General features: G+C 42.3%; 1 pseudogene; it reads left to right on the forward strand.

Moving 5' to 3' along the window:
* Window positions 1-7,775: 7,775 nt before the first annotated feature.
* Window positions 7,776-11,508, forward strand: LOC108513207 (40S ribosomal protein S12 pseudogene; annotated as a pseudogene).
* Window positions 11,509-14,529: the final 3,021 nt, after the last annotated feature.

Genomic DNA, 14,529 nt, shown 5'->3' on the forward strand with positions numbered 1-14,529 from the left:
ATGCAACTTGTGCCTGCCTGGGCGACATAAAGGAAGCTACATTCATGAAATTAGCCCAATGAGAGGAGAAAGATGAAACTGAAACCTTGGGGCTTTACTGTACCTGTGGGAGGCTGATTCAGGAAAATGGCCTTCTTTCTTTATTTTTTTTGAGATGGAGTCTCACTCAATTACCCAGGCTGGAGTGTAGAGGTGCAACCTCAACTCACTGCAGCCTCCGCCTCCCAGGTTCAAGCGATTTTCCAGCCTCAGCCTCCTGAGTAGCTGGGATTACAGGCACGTGCCACCATGCCCAGCTAATTGTTGCATTTTTAGTAGAGACGAGATTTCACCATGTTGGCCAGACTGGTCTCGAAATCCTAGCCTCAGGTGATCCTCCTGCCTCAGCTTCCCAAAGTGCTGGGATTACAGGCACGAGCCACCACACCCAGCCAAAATGGCCTCTTTATAGCAGGAGACTGTGTCCTCAAAACACAGTCCCATCCAAGTGAATGGTTACAATTTTTGGATGAACATGGCGGAACATCCAATATTCCATTTTACACCCAAATTCTTCTGACTGGGAAAGACATCATAGAAACTGGCTTTTATATGCTGAGTTCAAATACAAAATATTTTGTGAATTCTATACCAATTATCACCAATCTTGAAGATTAGCTTTGGTTAAATAATGTATTATGGCCAGATGAGGAAAGCCCTGTGCACATACAAAAAGCACACAATCAATTGTTTGAGGAAAAAAAGGTTAATAAGCAGCAGACAATGAGTAGTAGTCAGCAAAGACAAGTAAACACCAATAAAGAACATCTGCCATAATATTCCTAAAAGAAACATGTTATTTAGCCAAACAAAATGATGCTTTTTATAGCCTTAATAATATACTTCTTATGGAAAACAATGAAGTTTTCTGGGTTTTGTATGAATGATTTAAAAATTTGCTGCTAGGGTGATCAAACATGAAAGAGATTAAAAACACACAAATGATCTCTATTGAGGATTGAGAATTAAAAGAGATTATTAAATTAAAGGTTCATAAAATGATAAAAATATTTAACATTTAAAAAAGCAAATATGACTCAGTTGAACTAGCTTGCAGCGGTCAAAAGTCAAGTTGAGTGACTCACTTTTTTTGTGTGTTTGTGTTCAGGCTGGAGTTCAGTGGCGCTATCTCAGCTCACTGCAGCCTCCACCTCCCAGGTTCAAGAAATTCTCCTGCCTCAGTCTCCCGAGTAGGTGGGATTACAGGTGTGTGCCACCATGCCCAGCTAATCTTTTTGTAGTTTAGTAGAGATGGAGTTTCATCATGTTGTTCGGGCTGGTCTCCAACTCCTGGCCTCAAGTGATCCTCCTGCCTCAGGGTCCCAAAGTGCTGGGATTACAGGTGTGAGCCACTATGCCCAGCCTGAATGACTCACATTTATGATACTCACTGTTAAACTATCTGGAGAGGAAAACAAGGAACTTGAAATTAATCAGTATTTTATTGGTTTCACACTTCTGAAAAATAGAGCTTTTGTCTTAACTAAAGACACAGCTTTAAATTTTAGCCATTGATTTAAAAGATTGTGGGTAAGCCTGTGATAATGATGTTAATATAGTTGTTAAAGAAAAAGGTATGCAATCCAGAATTATGGTTGAAAATATAGAAACATCCTTTGAACTGTAGTTTGAATTTTAACAAGAAAATGTCAGCTTTACCTGTGCTGATAGCAATGGTATTCCTTGGAACAATTCAAACATTATTTACGTTGTTTTCTATATCTCTGTAAAGTGGAACATATTGATGAAACGCATACCAAATCTGACCTTATAACACGCTTGGATACACAGTGGAAATTCTAATGAAACACTGTCAAAGCAATTAGATTTTATTAGGCAAGATATGAAATCCATTAATAGAACTAAGCAAAACCATAGAAAATCCTCAAATAAAGAACAAATCTCAGTTTTTGGCAGAATGTGAAATTAATTTTAAATCTCATCATTCAGTTATTTGTTATGAACCACAGCTTGCTGTAAACAATGTTAGCTGAAAAATAAAAAAACAAAACCATGATCTCTTTAAGTTTTATTTCAGTTTAAAATGGATTCTACAAATATATCTAAAGATTTAAAGAAAATTGTTATTCTAAATAAAAAAGATACATGATAAATATGTAACAAAAGTAAAATTCCAGCAAAATACAAGGCAATTTGAACAACAAAACAAAAACATTTGCATGACTATGAAGGAGAAGGTTCACACATATACAATCTGGAAACTGACTTCTACAGACTGTTTTGTGGCCATTCTAGATTAAGGTATTGTATTGATTGAAGAGAAATCTAAACAAACCAATATATTGGTATTTTTTTATTTGTAATAATCCAGTCCAGAAAAAGTTAAAAGAACTTATGGATTAGAGTATCAATGTAGATATTGTTTTAAAAGAAGCTAAAAATAACTATATAAGTGATATGGTTTGGCTATGTCCCCACCCAAATCTCATCCTGAATTGTAATCCCCACATGTTGGGGGAGGGACCTGTGGGAGGTGATTGGATCATGGGGGCCGTTTCCCCCATGCTGTTCTCATGATAGTGAGTGAGTTCTCATGACACCTGGTGGTTTTATAAGTGGCAATTTCCCCTGTTCTTTCTGTCTCTCTCCTGCTGCCTTGTGAAGAAGGTGCCTGCTTCGCCTTCCACCATAATTGTAAATTTCCTGAGGCCTCCCCAGCCATGCAGAACTGTGAGTCAGTTAAAACTCTTTCCTTTATAAATTACCCAGTCTGGGGTAGTATCTTTACAGCAGTGTGAAAACAGGCTAGTACAATAAGCAATAGTAGTATCTACAATGGAATTAAAATATTTGGCCGTATTTCCAGTGATAACACTAATTAACCATAGATGACCTCATTACAATGTTTGAAATTGGTTTGAAAATTGTGGTTCATTTCCAATCTAAGTATCATTTTAATAAATTTATTGACAATTCCAATGGCTACTAGCTTAGCAGTGTTTCCCTTAAACAAAATTGCCAATTTGGCATGACTGTGAACAATTTTGATTATAGCAACATTATTAGTGATTCACTGAAATGAAGAGCAAGAAATACACTTTTTTTTTTTTTTTTTTTTTTGGAGTCTTGCTCTGTCACCCAGGCTGGAGTGCAGTGGCCGGATCTCAGCTCACTGCAAGCTCCACCTCCCGGGTTTACGCCATTCTCCTGCCTCAGCCTCCCCAGTAGCTGGGACTATAGGCGCCCGCCACTACACCCGGTTAGGTTTTTGTATATTTTTTAGTAGAGATGGGGTTTCACCGTGTTAGCCAGGATGGTCTCGATCTCCTGACCTCGTGATCCACCCATCTTGGCCTCCCAAAGTGCTGGGATTACAGGCTTGAGCCACTAAACCCGGCCAAAATACACATTTTTATGGAATAAATTATGCTAACTAATTACAGTTGACCCTTGAGAAACACAGGTTTGAACTTTGTGGGTCCACTTATATGTGAATTTTCTTCCACTTCTGCCACCCCTGAGACAGTAAAACCAATCCCTCCTCTTCCTCTGCCATCTCATTGTGAAAATGACAAGCGTGAAGACTCATGATGATCCACTCCACTTAAGGAATAGTAAATATGTTTTCTCTTCTTTATGACTTGGATAAGATTTTCTTTTCTCTAGCTTACTGTATTGTAAGAATACAGTATATAATACATATAACACACAGAATGTGTGTTAACTGACTGTTTATGTTGTCTGTAAGGCTCCTAGTCAATAGTAGGCTATTAGTAAAGTTTGGGGGAGACAAAAGTGTTGGATTTTCAACTGTGTAGGGTGGGGAGGTGGTACCCCTAACCGCCTTGTTGTTCAAGGGCCTAGTGTAATTATAGTACACCTTTGTTGTATTACCCACATAAACAGCGCATCAAGGTATGCAACCAGACATGTGCAATCAGTTCTCTTTGATATTTTACCAACTTTTAGTCATGTAAAAGCTTAGTTTTGTACACATTTTTCAATTTTGGTGTTACAAAAGTTGTATTTATCAGGAAGGAGGAAAGGACATACTGTATTTAACAATTTTTAGCTTAATCTACAACTTTTAAATATTTAGATATATGATATTTTGGGCTTAAATGCTGGGCTGACATCCGGGTGAATGTGCATTCAGCTTTGAGGAAAAAATTTGGGAGCCCACACTTGGAGGGAAGATTAGTAAACAAATTTGAGGTTGAATTAAGAATTCTTCCACATCTGAAGATAGTGCAAACCCTAAGTCCCTTCTGTTAAGATGGCAGTTCTCAACCTTGGTTACCCATTAGAATCACCCAGGAGGCTTTAAAGATGCTGATGCCTAGGCTCCCCACTCTGTAGAACTTTTGATTTAGTGGTCTATGTTGAGGCCTGAGCATCAGCACTTCAAAAAACTTCCCGGGGTTGGGCCGAGTGCAGTGGTGTTTATAACTAGTTGATCACAACCAGCTATAGACTTCTTGCTTTCTTCTCTATCTCCTTTGCTTCACTTGACTAGCCTTAAAAAACAACAACAAAATCTTCCCAGGTGATTCTAATGTGCAGTCAGCACTGAAACTAGTTATCAGTAACTTGGATAGTAAACAGCATCCTGACAGGGTTAAAAGAGCTTTGAAGCCAAGTCATGCCATGGCTAGATTGTGGTTACATTATGTCAGGTCTGGGTCAAACTAAGGTTGGCAAGATTGAAAGAGGCTGTCATTACAAAGAAAGAGCATGTAGACCTTGGTTTCATCCATTCAATTGACATTTAATGCACTTCTACAGTGTTTCCTGAACTGAGGATACAGAAAGGAATAAAGTATTAATTCCAAAAATGGGGAACAGATGTATAAACAAAATCAACAAAGTATTATAAACATTATGGTAAAAGTGTATAGGGCACAGTAGGGGCACAATTCCATATAGGAAGGAGGATAGGTGGAGGCAGCCTAAGTTGAGTCTTCAAAGATGTGAGGTTATCAGGGGGCTTTCAGGGCTGAAGACCAGGAGTTTATAGGGAGACTCTTGAATTGGGCAGGACAGGAAACCCAGGTTTATACGAGAGCAAGAGGAGGCCCTTGGGAACAGACACAGTAGAGAGAGGCAGGAACGTGGGAAGTTGTGTTAGTCTGTTCTCACGCTGCTAATGAAGACATACCTAAGACTGGGTAATTTATAAAGGAAAGAGGTTTAATGGACTCAGTTTCACATGGCTTGGAAGGTCTCACAATCATGGTGGAAGGTGAAGGAAGAGCAAGGCACATCTTACATGGCAGCAGGCAAGAAGAGCGTGTGTAGGGGAACTGCCCTTTATAAAACCAGCAGATCTTGTGAGACTTATTCACTATCATGAGAACAGCACGGGAAAGACCCAGCCCCATGATTCAATTACTTCCTACCAGGTCCCTCCCATGACACGTGGGAATTATGGGAGCTACCATTCAAGATGAAATTCGGGTGGGGACACAACCAAATCATATCAGAAGACATTGCTAGGATGAGTGGCCAACTTCTCTTTGGTCTGGAGCCAATTTTATATAGGCCTTGAGTGTGCTTTTTGAGCAACATCTCAGAGGATCTTCAAACTGGGTTTACAGCAGTACTTTTCAGGAGTTTTGATGGCATGGGAAGGGACTCTATTTCCAGATCCTTGATTTCCATAAGTATTTTTCCTAAAATTTCCCTGCCCCAAAGCAGATGCTGGAGCCATTCTCTCAGCAGCTTCAAGCTGTTTGTCCTCCTGTGATTATCCTCTGTGCTTTCCACAGGTCAGCAGTTCTCCTGTCCATTTAGGATCTTCCTGTAATCTGCTACTCTGCGGTGCTACCTCAGAGGCACCAAATGAAAAGGTGAGAAGTATCAGTTTCAGGGACCTCCTTTACTGTTAATCAAAGAACCCAAGCCTGCCTTCTGGTTTTGTATCTTACACATTCCCTTTTGTTGATTCCTAATCCTACTTAGAGTTAACATTTATCCCTTGCTAACCCCTCCACTCTGGCAACTAAGAAAAATGTGAAAGGCATAACGACATAGCTTCATTAATCCTTCCTTTTTGTTGTCCTATGTGTTCCATCTACGTCATTGAGAATGCCACCAGATGATATAATTTTTGTTTTTAACATTCATACTTAGTATAAAGAACTTAAGAGTAAAAAAAGTGCCTTCCATGATATATTGCTTTAACACCACAGTAACCCTGTATTTTTGTTAGATGGCCCCAGAGGCTATGATTCCCATGGGCACAGGAAAATGATGCCCAGCCAAGAGAAATTAAGAGATTTGTCCTAGTCTCCTGCTTGTGAGTGCTGGAACTGGGTTTTATACCCAGATATTTAAAGTCAGATTTCAAAATCCAATATTCTTTTCTACATACTAAATGACTTCTCTTGTAGTGGGCATGTGAGTTTGCTTTAGGAGGCAGCACAGAAAGGACATGTTATTCTACTGAGTCTTGAAGGGAAAGAATCAGAATTCCCAAGTGTACTTGTAGGAAGTAAGGAGGGAGAACCACAAGGATGGGAGAACTGGTGTGATGACTGGAATCTGCGGGAATAACAAAAGGGCTTCCTAGGGAGGGGGCCTGGCTTGGGTCAGGGGACTCCCAGGTCCAAATAGGAAAACATCTGCATGTCTCCAGCCCCAGATCTGCTGTCAGACACTGCCCTTACTTTATGCCTCTTGGTGGTAGTGGAGGCTGACAGGTGAGGGTCCTAGGGAAGCTTCTTTGACTCTCAACAGCAGCTCTTCATCAAGGGTCCTCAATATGCAAAATGGCCTGACTTTTTTTCTGGGCCATTCTAGAAGAAAACCCTGACTTGGCAATGGGAAGGGGAAGGGAGGTTCTATAGGGGAGGAGGGCCTTGCCCGGCAGGAGTCTGAGCTGCAGGCTGAGCTGAGGGGTGGCAGAGAGCTGATGGGAGGACAACTGCAACGGAATGAATGTCCACTGCAGTTGAATGAATGTTCCACATGTTTTGGGACATTTTCTGTTTCCCACATGTTGACTCAGAAGATTTGGGGTGAGATGTGTAAAGGCTGCAGGTATAGTAAATGGTCCAAGTGTGAATCCCTGATACATCACTTACTGTCTTGGGGTCTTAGGCAAGTTGATTGACCTCTCTAGGCCCCATTGCCTCATCTGTAAAATGGGGATGATGGGACTCACCTGGTGGGCTTCCTGTGACACTTGGCACGGGCACCTTCATCTTAGATTTTTCTAGACTGGCCGCTGCTGGAGGGCCAGGATGGCATCACCAGTGACTTGCATTGTCCCAGACTTACTGTAAGTGCTGCTTGACTGGCTGCTGACTACACATGACTATAGGGAATCAGTAGGTGTTTGTGGATTCTTGAGTCAGACAGTTCAAATCCTAGCTTCACTACTTATTAATTGTGCGAGTCCGTTTTCTCCCACCTCCCTTACCTTGTCTGTAAAGTGGAGACAACTAGAGAGCATGCCTTATAGGTAGCTGTGAAAATTAAAAGAGGAAATACATAAAAAATCATCAAGAAATCCCAGAGGCTATTACTGCAGATAGGCAAGAGGGAAAGCAAGAAATGAGGCATCAGGCAGCCTGCACCCAAGTTCCTGATCTGATAAATCACCAGCCCTCTCATCTTGGACAAGTCACCTCCACTTCATCTTTCTGAGCCTTGTTATCTTATCTGTCACATAGAGATGTTGAAGCTCTGTTGCCTCAGGACCATTGTATAGTATGGGAAAGTTTGATATGAAGCATTAACCAAATGTAGGGAATTATTGTAGTCTGACCCCGATGGCCTTAACCACCTCAGTCCTCTGTGGGATGTCAGAATCCTCAGGAAGGGACCCCAAGAGTTCAGATTCCTTCCCTGGCCTGAAAATTTCTTTCCACAGGAGTTTGCTGCCCTCTGGTGGGTGTTATTGCCAAATTACCCAAACTTTTCCTGGAAAAGATTAAGCATCTTGGCTTTGCGAGCTGGAGGCTATAGCATATTTGGGAGATGAACTATGAATAGGGGCGTTGGCCTATCTTCTAGCCCTCCAGGGGAGTAGTTCTTGGAATGAGGCCTCTGATCAGTATCACCTGGGTGTTTGATAGGAATGCACACTCTCGGCCCTACAGCTGACCTATGAAGCAGAAACCCTGGGGGTGGGGCCCAGCGGTCTGTGCTTTAATGTGACCTCCAGGCTCTTGCGTGCAGAGGTTTGAGAACCACTGTTCTAGGAACTCTAGGACCTCAGAATTAGAAGGGAGAGGCTGGAGAAGAGCTGGGAAGGGTGGTAACTTTGATTGTGTGCAGCCACATAGCTATCTGGGGTGTCAAAAATATTAAAACTGCACATTTAAAAGAATGGTAGAACTGACTGGGTGCTTTGGCTCACGCCTATACTCCCAGGAATTTGGGAGGCCAAGGCGGGAGGATCACTTGAATCGCAGAGTTCAAGAACAGCCTGAGCAGCATAGCAAGACCCTGTCTCTACACAAAAACTAAAGAAAAATTAGCTAGGCAGGATGGTGGCCACCTGTAATCCTAGCAACTCGGGAGGCTGAGGTAGGAGAATCACTAGAGCCCAGGAGTTTGAGGATACAGTCACCTATGATCATGCCACTGCACTCCAGCCTGTGTGAAAGAGCAAGACCCTATCTCGAGAGAGAGAGAGAGAAAGGCAGAGTAAATATACAAATATCCTTCACTAGATTTACCAGTTGTCACCAGTTTGCCACATTTCATTAATTTCCTGTTTTCTACACTTGTTTTATGCTGATCCATTTGAAAGAAAGCTGTAGAAATCATAGCACTTCACTCTCATATATTTAGCAGCATTTTGTAAAAGAAACTTCTATATGGCCACAACATTATCATTACAACTAAGAAAATTAATAATTTTATAATTGATTTGCATTCATATTCACATTTCTACAACTGGCTCCAAAATATTTTTTATATTTGCATGTGTGTTTTAAATCTGAGATCTAATTCAAAATTCTGCATTGTATTATATCTCATATTATGTGTTTTTAAGTACCTTTTAATCTAAAGCAGCCCACTGTCCATGACTTTTCTTTCTTTGTTTTCTTTCTTTTTTTTTTTTTTTTTTTTTTGAGACAGGCTCTCACTCTGTCACCCAGGCTGGAGTACAGTGGTGTGATCTTGGCTCACTGCAACCTCTGCCTCCTGGGTTCAAGTGATTCTTCTGCTTCAGCCTCCCTAGTAGTTGGGATTACAAGCGCCTGCCACCATGCCTGGCTAATTTTTGTATTTTCAGTAGAGATGGGGTTTCATCATGTTGGCCAGGCTGGTCTCCAACTCCTGACCTCAGGTGATCTGCCCGCCTCAGCCTCCCAAAGTGCTGGGATTACAGGAGTGAGCCACTGCATCTGGTCAACTTTTCTTTTTTCTTTTCTTTCTTTTTTTCTTTTTTCTAAATGACACTGACTTTTTTAAAGAATTCAGGCCTGTTGTGTTATGGAATGTCCCACAACTGGATTTGTCACATTGCATTCTCATGGTTGGATTCAGGTTAGACATTTTTGTCAAGAATGCTTCATTGGTGATGTTGTATGCTTCTTGTTGTATCAGGAGGTCAGGTTATGTTGCTGTGTATCTGAATCACCTGGGGAACTTTTTTCAGACACAGGTTCTTGGGCTACGCACCTGGAGTTTCAGTTTCCTTGGTCTGGGATGTGCTCAGCACATTCACATTATTTGAAGGCATCACAGGGATTCTGTGGTGTGACCAGGGTTGGATCCCATGAGAGGAAAACCTTCCAGTCTCTCTGTCTTTCATGAATTTATCTTTTAACACCTCCATCTCAAAGCAACAACAATTGGAGCAGTGCTACCATGTCTCTCTGCCCCTTGCTTACCCACCAAAACCTTCCTCCACCCACCTCCTCCCACCTCCAGTGAGATCCTGAGAAATGGTTCACTCTAGGACAGTTGCCCCTGGGGCTGAGCTGGAGCTTCAGCTCACCATGGGGTAAGATGTATGATGGGGCAGGTGTCAAGGAACCTGGAAGGAGCTCCTCCTGGGGATGGAAGGTGGAGCTGGTACGAACTACCCATTGGAGTGAGAAGGAGGGAGCTAAGGCAATCTGAGCTCCTGAACTTTATTCCCATAGCTAGGAGTGACAGTTCTGGAAAGATGAGTCTCACTTTGAAAATAGGAATTTGAAGATAAGCAGTATTCCCTCTTTATATTGTAACACATCAGTCAGCGGCAATTTCTACTATCCCAACGTTTGTATTTCTCTCTCTCTCTCTCACCCACACACAGCCATCCCGTACACTGAGGTTATGACATGTATTAATTTATAATCTCTACCTCAGTGGAGAAGATAACAGAAGTGTAAGTGAGCCTTAGAGATGTGATATCAGCATGGATGGAAAAGAGGAAAGAGGAATTGTAGTTTTGGCCTCCTTTGAATGGGTGACTAGAAGTAGGGTGCAAAAAAAAAAAAAAAAAAAAGGCTGTCAGACAGCATGGGAATCTGATCAAAGCAGGGAGACTTGCAGGAACAGCCACTGTGGGGATAGGCACCTGTGGATTTTGGGGAACAGAAGTGCTGAGTGGAATGGCAGAGGAGTAGCTGCAGGGGGTAAAGACAGAAGCAGCTGTGGAAATGCCCCCAAACTCAGCAAATTTGATAGTGTCTTTTAGGGCTAAAGGTCAAGCTGATGAACCCAGGGTCAAAACATGGAGGTAGAAACAAAATGCCAATAATTGCACTGGGCTAGATCAGGCAGAATTTGATGGCTGGCTGTGCTCAGTCCTGCCTGGTGCTCCTGAGCTGGGAGCAGGAAGCAGCTCACCAGGCTGGACTGGTTTGAGGTAGCCTCATCAGGCTAAGCAAGGAGCATGAGCCCCTGTGATGCAGAGACTGGGGAGGAGGAGGGAGATGTGATCCCTTGAGCATTCCTGTAGCTCCTACCTCCTCATGTCTGCTCCCTCCTGCTTCACATCCAAGACTGACTGCACAGCACTCCTGACCTGCATGGATGCCTTAGGAAATGTCTGAGCTCAACGAGAATCTTTACAATATGCTCTTTCTCTGCCACCGCTGAGTCATGCGGAGGCAGAGGCTTTGGTGCATTCAAGATTGGGTTTCACCCATAACCCACCGCCACAGCCGAGAAAGACATTTCTGTTGGAGGTGTAATGGACATTAATACTGCTTTACAAGAGGTACTGAAGACCGCCCTCGTCCACCATGACCTAGCATGCAGAATTTGCAAAGCTGCCAAAGCCTTGGACAAGCGCCAAGCCCATCTTTGTGTGCTTGCATCCAACTGTGATGGGCCTATGTATGTCAAGTTGGTGGAGGCCCTTTGTGCTGAACACCAAATCAACCTAATTAAGGGTGATGACAACAAGAAACTAGGGGAATGGGCAGGCCTCTGTAAAACTGACAGAGGGGGAAACCCCGTAAAGTGGTTAGTAGCAGTTGTGTAGTAGTTAAGGACTATGGCAAAGAGTCTCAGGCCAAGGATGTCATTGAAGAGTACTTCAAATACAAGAAATGAAGAAATAGATCTTTGACTCACACATGCACACAAAGAATCTTTAGAATATGCCACCTTGTCATGTATTCACAAATATGTGCTCACATATACACACACAGCACACATGTAAAAACACATGAACGCTGAGCTAGGCAGGACTCGGGCCCGGCAAGTCTAGTCCCTGCTGCATAGCCTTGGGCAAGTCACGTCATCTCTCTGAGCTACAGCTGTCTTTTCTGAGAGTAAAGTGAGGTGATTCCTGAGATTGGAGAATGTAAGAGCTGGAAGAAAAGTCAGGCATCATGATATTCCATCCCTTCATTTTACAGATGTACAATTAGAGATTAGAAGGGGTTCAGAAGCCATGCTTTCTACCCTTTCCTTGGACCACTGGGGAAACTGAGGCCCACATAGGGAAAGAAAGTGACTATTCTGGGGTACTTTAATCCATGGACTTTATCCCAGGGAGCCAGGAGACTATCTCAGAAATATCTCTTTAGTCTCAACTCCTTTCAAGCTTCCAAAGCTAGACTGGAGAGGAAGAAGATGGTGGGTAAGCAGTGAACGAAGGAGAACGATGAGGTGAGCAAACCAACCATGATCATTTCTGTGGTGGGATGGCAGAAGGTGTGAGGCTATGAGAGAATGTTGGGCATGCTGTTTCAATCACTGTCTTTCCTACAAGCCCACACCAGAGAAACTCCGTGGGCACGTGTGTGGGGTCACAGAGGCAGAGTTATTTCTGGGTAGCAAGGAGTGTACTTGTGAGGTTGTGTGAGGGGCTGATATGGCTATGTTTCAAAGTGCTTGAGGTTGCAGTTTCAACCTTTTAAAATAGTTCTGTGAAACTTCAAAAGAATTGAGTCTACATTTTGCATTTTTGGTGAGTTCTCAATCTTAGCCATCTGGCTCAAACAAGAAGGCTTTAACTGCCAGGCCTAGTGGCTCATGCCTATAATCCCACTTTGGGAGGCCGAGGTGGGTGGATCACCTGGGGTCAGGAATTCAAGACCAGCCTGGCCAATGAGGTGAAACCCTATCTCTACAAAAATATAAAAATTAGCCAGGTGTGGTGGCAGGTGCCTGTAATCCCAGCTACTCGGAGGCTGAGGTGGGAGAATCGCTTGAACCTGGGAGGTGGAGGTTGCAGTGAGCTGAGACTGCACCACTGCACTCCAGCCAGGGATACAGAGTGAGAGTCCATCTCACCACCACCACCAACAATAACAAAAAAGGCTTTAATTTAGAGCTCCCCAGAGTTTGGTTTTGGTTTTAGTATATGGAGTTTTAGTGTATTTCATGGAGTGGGGGGAAAAACTGGTTGGAAAACACCAGAGTTAATCAAGGCAGGCAGACTTCTTTACTAAATATAAGTCTTAGGGCCACACAGCTTTGTGAGTCTACAGGTGAGGCTGTGCTGTGCAGCATCCCTCAGATGGCTGGATCATGGATGCTTTCCCTTGGGGCAAAGCATCTCAGGAGGCTGGAGTTATGGACCACCCTTGAGGAAACACTATGTAAGCCATAGGCAATTTTTAAGCCATAAAGAAAAATATTTTCTTATTTTTAGTATAAAAAATTTTGTACCCATGCGATTGATTTTAAGCAACATTCAACTATATTGAAGGATGATAATTTTAAGTGAATTTAAAGACTCAATTTGATAATTTTTCAATGATTTATAACATTTGTCATGAGAAGTATAGGATTTGCTCCTTCCATTTCTATTCCTATTTTATTTTATTTTTGAGACAGAGTCTTACTCTGTCACCCAGGCTGGAGTGCAGTGGCACTATCTCAGCTCACTGCAACCTCCGCCTCCCCTGGTTCAAATTATTCTTCTGCCTCAGCCTCCTGAGTAGCTGGGATTACAGGCAAGAGCCACCATTCCCAGCTAATTTTTGTATTTTTTAGTAGAGATGGGGTTTTACCATGTTGGCCAGGCTGGTTTTGAACTCCTGACCTCAGGTGATCCACCCACCCCAGCCTCCCAAAGTGCTGAGATTACAGGTGTGAGCCACCACTCCCAGCCTCCTTCCACTTTTCATTCTTCTGATTTGGCAGTTAATTCTTGATGTCTTCTATTTTTTTTTTTTTTTAACCTGGAAATTTAACATGTATATTTAGCTTACTTTCTCAAGTAACTTCTTTACTCTTTACTCTTCTCCTGACCAACTCAATGACTTGAGCATGCTTAACCTCTAACCACTCCCCACTCACTTATATGCCATCGTTGCCTGGTATTTTAGTTCTGTCTTATGCCTGGAAGCCCCCAAAGTAGACATTACAACTATGGTTTTATATATCAACATTCCTATAGATTTGTTCACATGTTAACCACTTTGCTTTCTCTCATTCTTTCGTACATCTTGGACTTTAGAGTTCTCTTACTGAAGTTCTGTTTATAACAAACTCGGTTTTGCTTTGTTTACAAATTTCTTTATATCACTTTTTATTCTTAAAGGGTAGTTTTATTTGGTACTAAGTGTAGGTAGTGATTACCATCTCTAAAGCTCAATTCTCTCATCTATTAAAAGTGGAGAGTAAATATCTTCCTTAGTGATTTCATGAAGGGATTCTTGGGAGGATCACACGGCATAATGACTAAAAGGTTTCAGTGAACAAAGCTCAGGTGTTGACGCTGTCTTCTGTGCCCTGAGAAAACCTTGGGAGTTGTGTAAGACAGTGCTTGCTTTCAGTAAACATGCTCTTTGCCAAAATGTCCTAACACACTGTTGCTCAACCTTGTTTTCATTATTGATTATTGTCCCTGTAAGGAGCCTTTTTAGATTTTTTTCCCTAACTGCCCCCTCCTCTCAGGAAAATTTAATACCACAGGTAAACTGCAAATCCATTATGCACTGTATGTATATCTGTGCTTTATACTTAAAAGGAGTAAAGACTTTTTTTTTTTTTAATTGGCCACCAAGAACCAGCTTTTGCTCTCTTGAGGGCAATATCACCCTTGTTGAGAACGTGTGTTCTAGTGGCATTAGAACATTGGCAGCATTTTCAAACTGCAGTGTTCCCTAAGCATTAAAG

The sequence above is a fragment of the Rhinopithecus bieti genome, unplaced genomic scaffold (genome assembly GCF_001698545.2).
Source record: "Rhinopithecus bieti isolate Rb0 unplaced genomic scaffold, ASM169854v2 scaffold_28163, whole genome shotgun sequence".
In the NCBI taxonomy this organism is placed as follows: Eukaryota; Metazoa; Chordata; class Mammalia; order Primates; family Cercopithecidae; genus Rhinopithecus; species Rhinopithecus bieti.